Here is an 8,181-nt window from a genome sequence, read left to right as displayed (position 1 = left end):
CTCCTCAGTCATGACTGTATTAATTTGCTGCTTAGCAGAAAAAAGTCTTTTTTAAAATAACCCCTTTGGCTAAGTCGACTTCGATCAAAAAAGAGACCTGTGGGCAAGTCTTTTCATTAAAAGGTAGTAGGGTAGTTCTGTTAATTTAGTGCCTTTCAGTACTAATTGCTGACCGCACTGAGCACCTTAATTTTTTTATTTGGACTGGAAGGGCTCCTAAGATGTTTGACATGACTAAGGGTCTGTGTTATCCATGGTTCAAGGTACGGCGGGTTAGCTGTCACCGAAAAGTGATCTCTTTCAAACCAGTCTTTCAATTTTCAACCGTTTGAGTTGAGACTTTGCACGATAATAGAACTTTGTAATCCCAACAATCGTATGTTTTTGGATTTCTGATCCAAAAATAGTAAGGTTAAGGCAGGGGGGGGGGGGGGTACGACTCCAATAGCTCCTGGTACTTGTTTCGTATACGTATGATCCACCGATTTATGACATCACATTCGGTTGCAAAATTGCTGCTCTGGTTTGGCGCGACGCACAAAGATGGACGCCCGATGGTATTTGGTTTCTTCGTTATTTTAACCCACAGGCTAACGGAATTATGTATCTTAAATGCCGAGAATGTTGAGAAGGTATATAGCCGGCCTTTCAAGCAAAAGTCATGACTAAACAAAGAAGATTTAGTATAATTTTAATTATAAATATCCCCGGGGGTACTCCCTTATATGACCTATACAAGGATGTGCCGCTGTACAGGGTATGGTTTTCGTCCTCTCTGTCCTAAACAGAGTATATACTATATGTACTAGTCTGTCTTAAACGGGGTAAATAATTTCGCGTAAGTCTGTCCTAAACAGTGTGCAAGATTGGTGCGAATCTGTTCGGGCAATAAAACTGAGGGAGTTGTCCTAAACAGGGTACTAATATTAAGGATGTCTTCCTAAACAGGGTATGTATTTTAGGACTTTTTTGACTTAAACAGGGTCAGGGTCTCAAACCCTCAGCGTCTCACGCATACCCAAATACTGGTCGAGTCTCCCCCCCCTCCACGGGTAAATAGGGAGTTTAACATACGGCGACTACGGACTACGACTACGGTTAAACATGCTACTGTGCATGATCAAAACCACGTGACTGTTTATTTTTCCCGCGTAGTCCTGCGGCTACGGTGAGTTGTTGAGCTGTTTCGCGTAGTCGGGACTACGGAGAACATTTTGCTCGTATTTTGCCCGTATTTTGCCGTCTTGGTAATTCAAGAATCTCGTCTTTTCGTAAAAACAGGTTTCAATTCACCTTCTTTAAGTGAGAGGAAAGCGAAATATGTAAGTGGTGTCTAATTTCTGCTCAGATTTACGCTTTTAATCCACTGTTGTGACTACATTTTTATCCAGTTAAGCTCAAATTTAAATAAGCTTAGCTGTTTATACGCAGAATTCAGATTGACGGCCGAGGAGAAGAGAAATCATGCAGGTAATTTACTTTCTCCTCGCACTTGAAAAGTTTCAATGTTTGTTCGAACTAATTAGTGTGTCCTTCTACTTGTGTAAACCTTTGTTTATGCTAGTTTTTGTATCGCATTTGCTGAATGAAAATGATGTAAACATCTTGGAGACAATCGAAACTCGGCATTTCAATACTTCAAACTACATCAGATGAGTAGTCGGAGACGTCCATCTTCTAAATGTAATAAATGAGCTATTACTATTTCTGTCTATTTCTTTAATATTTGACATAAGTATTCATGGGCGAAAAAAATAAAACCTGTGTAACCAAAACTTTGTTCACCAATTTCACCCAACGTAATTGCTTCCATCAAGTATGGAAGAATTTGTTCATTGTTCTAAAGATAAGGTCACATGCAAAACTGACTTGCATTTTTGTGAACTGTGATGAAAACAAGAAAATCTTTGCGTGTTGTTTCCCTATCTGCCTCTTCTCTCGTAGTCTACTGTCTGTAGTGCAATCTTAACGTTCTAAATTTGCACGACTCAACCCAGTGCTACAAACAAAGGACAACGCTCGTCCAGCCGTAGTTCGTAGTCCGTAGTCTCCGTATCTTAAACTCCCTAATATCATGCAGCTGCGGGGAATGTCATGGCGAGTCTCTGCAATGTTTCAAAACGAGAGTCGTTAACATTTTGCGGCTTTTGCGGCTTCTGATTTAGCAAAGTCATTAATCAAAATAGCCTTTCCTGAGCGGAAAAGAATGGAAAAAACGCTGATAACCTCAGTTTAAAGTGTTTACCGCTGAAACGCTTTATCACGCCCCGTAAAGTTGCACAAGGCTTCCACTCAACTGCATGGTTTTGAGGAATGTCATGGCGAGTCAGTATTATCGAGCGTCACTCAAGATTTTGGCTTTTGCAGCTTCTGATTCGTCGAAGTCCTCAATCAATATTGCCTATCCTGAGCGTTATGGAATGGGAAAAACGCCGATGGTCACAGTTTATAGTGTCAACTGCTTGAAGGCTTTATCATTCCACGTAAAGTTGCTGATAGCTCTACTCAACTGTTCTGTTTGAGCAATGTCACAGCAAGTCTTTCGCTGTTTCAAAGCGAGTGTCCGCTCAAGATGTTGGCTGTTGTAGCTTCTGGTTTACCAAATTGTCAAACTAAATAGCCTATCCTGAGCAGAATAGAATGGAGAAAAAGCTGATGGTCACAGTTTAAAGTGTTAAGAACCGGAAGGCTTTATCACACGACATAAAGTTGCTCAAAGCTCTTCTTAACTGTACGGTTTGAGCAATGTAATGGCGCGTCTTTCTCTGTGTCTAATCGAGCGTCACTCAAGATTTTGGCTTTTGCGGCTTCTGATTCACCGAGGTCATCAATCAAAATAGCCTATCCTGAGCGAAATGGAGTGGAGGAAAAGCCTATTGTCACAGTTTACAGTGTTAACGGCTGGAACGCTTTATCACTCGACGTAAAGTTGCTGAAAGCTGTACTCAATTAATTTCAAAACCGTCACATGTTGTGTGCTTCTGGAAGGTTAGACTAGTGTTGGCTTCTTAGCATTTAATTTGCCTTTGAAGATTTATGTTTAGAACAAGCCTTAAACCCAAAAGTAGTCCAATTTGTCATTATCTGAGAGAAATCCAGAAAGTTTGTGCCCTTCATTTTTTTCCAAGCGTGCAAGTGTAACACTCTTGAAAAGAAACCCTTATCCACTCCTGGTCATATTGTTAAAATGACTATAATTTGAAATTATTCCTTATCTTAACTGATAATTACAACTCTTATTTAAAAATGTAACCTTAAGACCTTAAAAGTTGAAAAAAAATACTACGATTTACTGTGATTATATTTATGTATTTAATTAGTAAATTTAAAAGGCATGAAATTAAAGTGACGTGAAAAAAACAGCTGTTATAACTGTTTTAGAGGTGTGAAGTTATGGAGGGATCACCAGAACTGTAATATGAGACTCAATAAGAGGTCTAGTTACTTTAGAAATGTATAAGTTTTTCCACAGCAGAACACATATTTTGGCTTTGTAATTAATACTTGTATTTCTTCTTGATGTAAATTGCATGCAATGAATTATTAAGGAGTTTCAGTTAACGTCATTCATAATGCTGTACTGCACCTTATTCTATCTGACTATCTTCTAAGGTGTAAATAATCAAGGGCACCCAACGTCAATTTTCGGAAAATGTCTGTTCGGAAGACGATTTGAGATCTAGAATTTTTGGAACATTTGTTGTGAAATTTCTTGCTTGCCTGCCTCTCCTAGGATTTTCGAACATCTAAAAACTGGTTTAATTGTCCATTTTTAACGGATTTTTACCCTAAAAAGATAAGCATGAATTTTCGGGAGCCTTTATTCTGGCTGAAATTTTCGAAAAGGTAAGTTTTGATCCCAAGAATTTTCGGATCACTAGACTTTCAGCTAGGAAATCCGAACAGACGAAAAATTTTCAGGGGATAAAAATATGCCTATATCTACCGTTGAAATACTAAAATGCGTTTAACAATGCTATGTTTAAGTGGTTTTGAACTATATTCTCGTTGGGTGCCCCTGAAAAATAAATTTTGTGTATTTTTGAAGACTTGAATATAAGGTTACTTTTGAATTTATAAACAAAATATATATTTAAATCCTACACTGTAAGTCTGGTTATCAGTGTAGCCTGTGTCGCAGACATAATCTATTGCCAGTTAGTAACATTTGCAAAGCCGTGCCAATATCCTGGGCTCCCAATCCCAATGTGTTTGGATTTTCCCTTCAACCTGATTGGCAAAGTGACAATGGTATTTCTAACAGGCCAACTATAGCACATATGCAAGTGCCAGTTCACAGGTGGGCTAGGGGGTGTCCAGAACCAGGATTTCTGTGCCGTCTCACAGGGGGACTTAACCAGAAGTTTAGTTCTGTCTGTGGCACAGGCTAGTCGTTTGGGCATTAATGTTTAATATATTTTATTTTGTTTAGCTGGGAAGACAGAAATAGATGACAGGAGATCACAAACAAGAGAACATCAATACCACACAACTCGTAAAAGAGAGATAAATAAGTCAATGAGGACATAACTGTTGTTACAGAGCCATGAAACATAAATGTTGAGTGCAACTCACTGTCAAATAAGTTGAAAGGAAGGAAGAATGCTGACATTACGGGGAGTACACTTTTCTTGTTTACAGAAAATCTGCAGCAACGGAAGACACTGAAATCATGTTGAGCTGGTTCAAAATGTCAATTCTGTCTAGATGGAATCCTCTGACAGTGTCTAGACCAGTGTACAGTAGTATGCTTCAAAACTGGTCCTTGGTAACACATTTCCTGACTTTACATGCCAACTCTCTTTCAAGGACCTCAAGGCTAAATGTCTGTTTCCCTGACATTCACTTCTTTGCCAGGGATCAGCAAAGTGTACCTAGATGACTGTGTTAACTGGAGTTTTTAATGGAACACTTAAAAAACTTCACAGGAAAGACTGAAACTAAGGAGCTTTGAAGAAATCAAGGTTTCTGGGGGGTGGGGGTGGGGGAATAATTTTTTGCTGCACATATTTCCCTTGGAGATAAGAAGGCAAACACACTAGATGCAGCTATAGGAAATCAAACTAAGCTTGAATTTAAAACTTCAATCGGTTTCTCATGTTTATTTTCTATCCCTTAGCCTTCTATTTCTGCTTTCTTAGTGTTCTTCATCCCTCAATAAATCAATCAGAGTAAAGAATCGTTAATATGATCCTGATTAGGAGAAAAAAGCTTCCTATTAAAGGCACCATGGTCAAGAAGACCAAATGTAAGTTCCCTATCTTACCTCATTGACATGGAGAAACAAAAAAGGGATGGGCTGACACCCAGCATAGTGATGTGCAGTATTAAACTGAACAAGGATACAGGAAAAACCTGACAACTAAGAAACTGGTTTTTTAAGAACCTGTCAGGCTAAAATTTTGCCAGTTAGGCTGTCTTTATACAAGTACCCTCAAATTTGAAACCGGTTATTAATCATAACCATTACAATTTCCTCAAATTTGATTGGTGCATTAACTGCTTTATTTTTCTTTAATCATTGTGTATGGTTGTAATCGGACAATTGGCTGTAGTCGGACAGTTGCCTGTAATCAGACAGTTACATTAGCCAATCATATTAAGTGCACTCAGTTAAATCCACCAATCACAGAAGTTATCACAATAACCATAGCAACAACCACTTACCCAAACAAACTGGGGATTAATCCAAAATAGACGAATATGCAACATTTAGGCAGTGTCTCCACCAGTGATATTTTCCCTTATTTTGGACATTTGGTATGAACAAATGCTCTTTCACCAAAAAGGAATGCATCTATTTTCTCGGAAATTGTAACGGTTATAATTAACTGGTAAAAAGTCTTTGTGTTGTCCAATTCAGTCTGTAATCATACTCATGATTAAACAAATCTGACTCCCGCTTCGCGGTCGTCCAATTTTGCAACACTATGATTACAGACCAAATTGTACTCCACTCAGTCCTATTACCATTATTTATAAAAGGGCAGCACTAAAACACGGAATCCGGAATCCGGAAACGGAAACGGAATCACGGAAACGGAAACGGAAACAGAAACGGAATACGGAATCAAATATCAATGATAGAAAATTAAAGAATTTCACATTACACAATTTAGTACAATCCAAAGAGAATTTGTCTTAGTTTTCTTGGCAGTTCCCTTAAATACCGTAAAATTCCGAAAATAAGCCCCTCCATGTATAAGCCCCTCCAAAAATAAGCCCCCACCAAAAAGGGCCTTTGAAAAATATAAGCCCCGGGGCTTATTTTCAGAAATTTACGGTATATTCTTGTTATTGTGTCTTGATAAGGTTTGCCGTAGTGTGAGTTACTGCACTGCAAGGCCGATCAAAGTAATTTTACGAGTAATTTTTATTCACAAGTTCACGGGTTGAATAATACAGTGAAATATTACTTTTGTGGCTAATTGTCAAGAATAGTAGTAGTTAGCCTCAGACCACACCACGTGATTGTCCCCAAACTGAATACGCCAAACATGACCGACCGGTGACGTGACCACAGTTCCGGTGTTTTAGCAATAAGTTCAACTTTTTCGCCAAGCTGAATACTGATGGAATACTGGTGTACCGGTAATTGAGTTTACGTGGACGTCCGTATTTTTGTTGAAGAGGCTTATTAAACATGGCGCATTATTTTGATGTAATCGGTTGCGGAATCAAGCTAATGCATGCACAATTCACTCTTCTCTTTGGACTCCACAATGCCATGGTTCTCTTGAGTAAGTTGTCTTGATAAATAAAACTGAACACTGTTGAAGACAACCCAGAAAAGACACTAAGAAAAACTTGACGGCGACGCCTTTCAGTTATATAAACGACGCCTCTGACGATTCAAACGAAGTCTGTCTCCATATAACTTACCTTTTTCTTAAGGCACTAGTTTTTGTCAGTAACGTTTTTCTCCTCGCTTTGCTGTCCCATGAGAATTTTTATTCATTGCCGATAGTGGTATCAAGCGTCTTTTCACCGGAATCGACTCCTCTAGTGATACAGCAGTCTCCTCTCCTCTACTCAGCTAATTTATTCATTTGTGTCTTTTTTTTTTATCTGTTTATTTATTTTATTGTCATTGCTAATATTTTTTTTTCAAATCGATCGCTTGGAACCTTCTTTCACAGATTCCGTATCCGTTTCCGTTTCCGTTTCCGTGATTCCGTTTCCGTTTCCGTGATTCCGTTTCCGTTTCCGGATTCCGGATTCCGTGTTTTAGTGCTGCCGTTTATAAAATCTCTTAACCTCAATTTTCCGGACTCGTTGGGACCTGAGTAAATAGGCCGCATAATCGAGAGTCCTGATTATCGAAAATATGAATATTAATGAGACAAAAATGTAAACATAGGGAATAAAGAAAACAATATTTAACTGTGAATTAGCTCTTACTTGAATTTATATACTGGCTGTAAGTAAAATATGTATTTTCAACCCTTGGCTTGTCTCGACGCTGTCGGTAATTTCAGGATCTTCTCTTTCTTTTTGCTTCTATCTGAGATATGCTACTTGCTGATTTTAAACTCGAGTGCTAAATTTGTTCCTTTTTCCCTTTCTCCAAACGTGAAATAATCATTTGCTTATGTATGGCGAAACTTAGAAATTGCATGCAATAAATTATCTTGCACACACTTGATGTGCCTGGACCTTTTCTAAGAAGAGGCGCCCTGTGGTTTGATTCTTGTAAGCGACCACTAAGTCTTTGCATTTTGGGTGGTCGCTTTCGGGAGGTTTAACTGTAGCTAGTTTCCCACTCTGGAGTAAATGGAATGATGTCTAAACAAATTTGCTACATGACTGGTAATAAGCTACAGCTAGCTTGTTCATGGCATTGTCATTTCTTATCAACAATGTCAAATATATAGTTGCAGATGACTAGCTCTTCATTGGAGGCAGCAACCACAAGGAACTACCTATTAATGTCAAAAATGACAAAGAAGCTGATAGAAAATACTGTCCATGTATGGCCAAAAGAAAAAAAAAATGATCAGTGGCTAACTGAAGGCTACACTGGGTGACTGTTTCTCCTAAAAAAGATTTGAACTCTCTGTTGGATACTCCCTTTCGCCCACCAGCTACAGGTACATACCCCTCTCCCCTCCCCCTTCAGGCATGCCATTGAACATAAATATTGTAATAAAAGAAGACCACTGTCAACCTTTGTTGGAAAGT

Source organism: Porites lutea, chromosome 2 (assembly GCF_958299795.1).
Source record: "Porites lutea chromosome 2, jaPorLute2.1, whole genome shotgun sequence".
NCBI lineage: Eukaryota > Metazoa > Cnidaria > Anthozoa > Scleractinia > Poritidae > Porites > Porites lutea.
The sequence above is the reverse complement of the archived record's forward strand: the minus strand, read 5'-3'. Positions refer to the sequence as shown.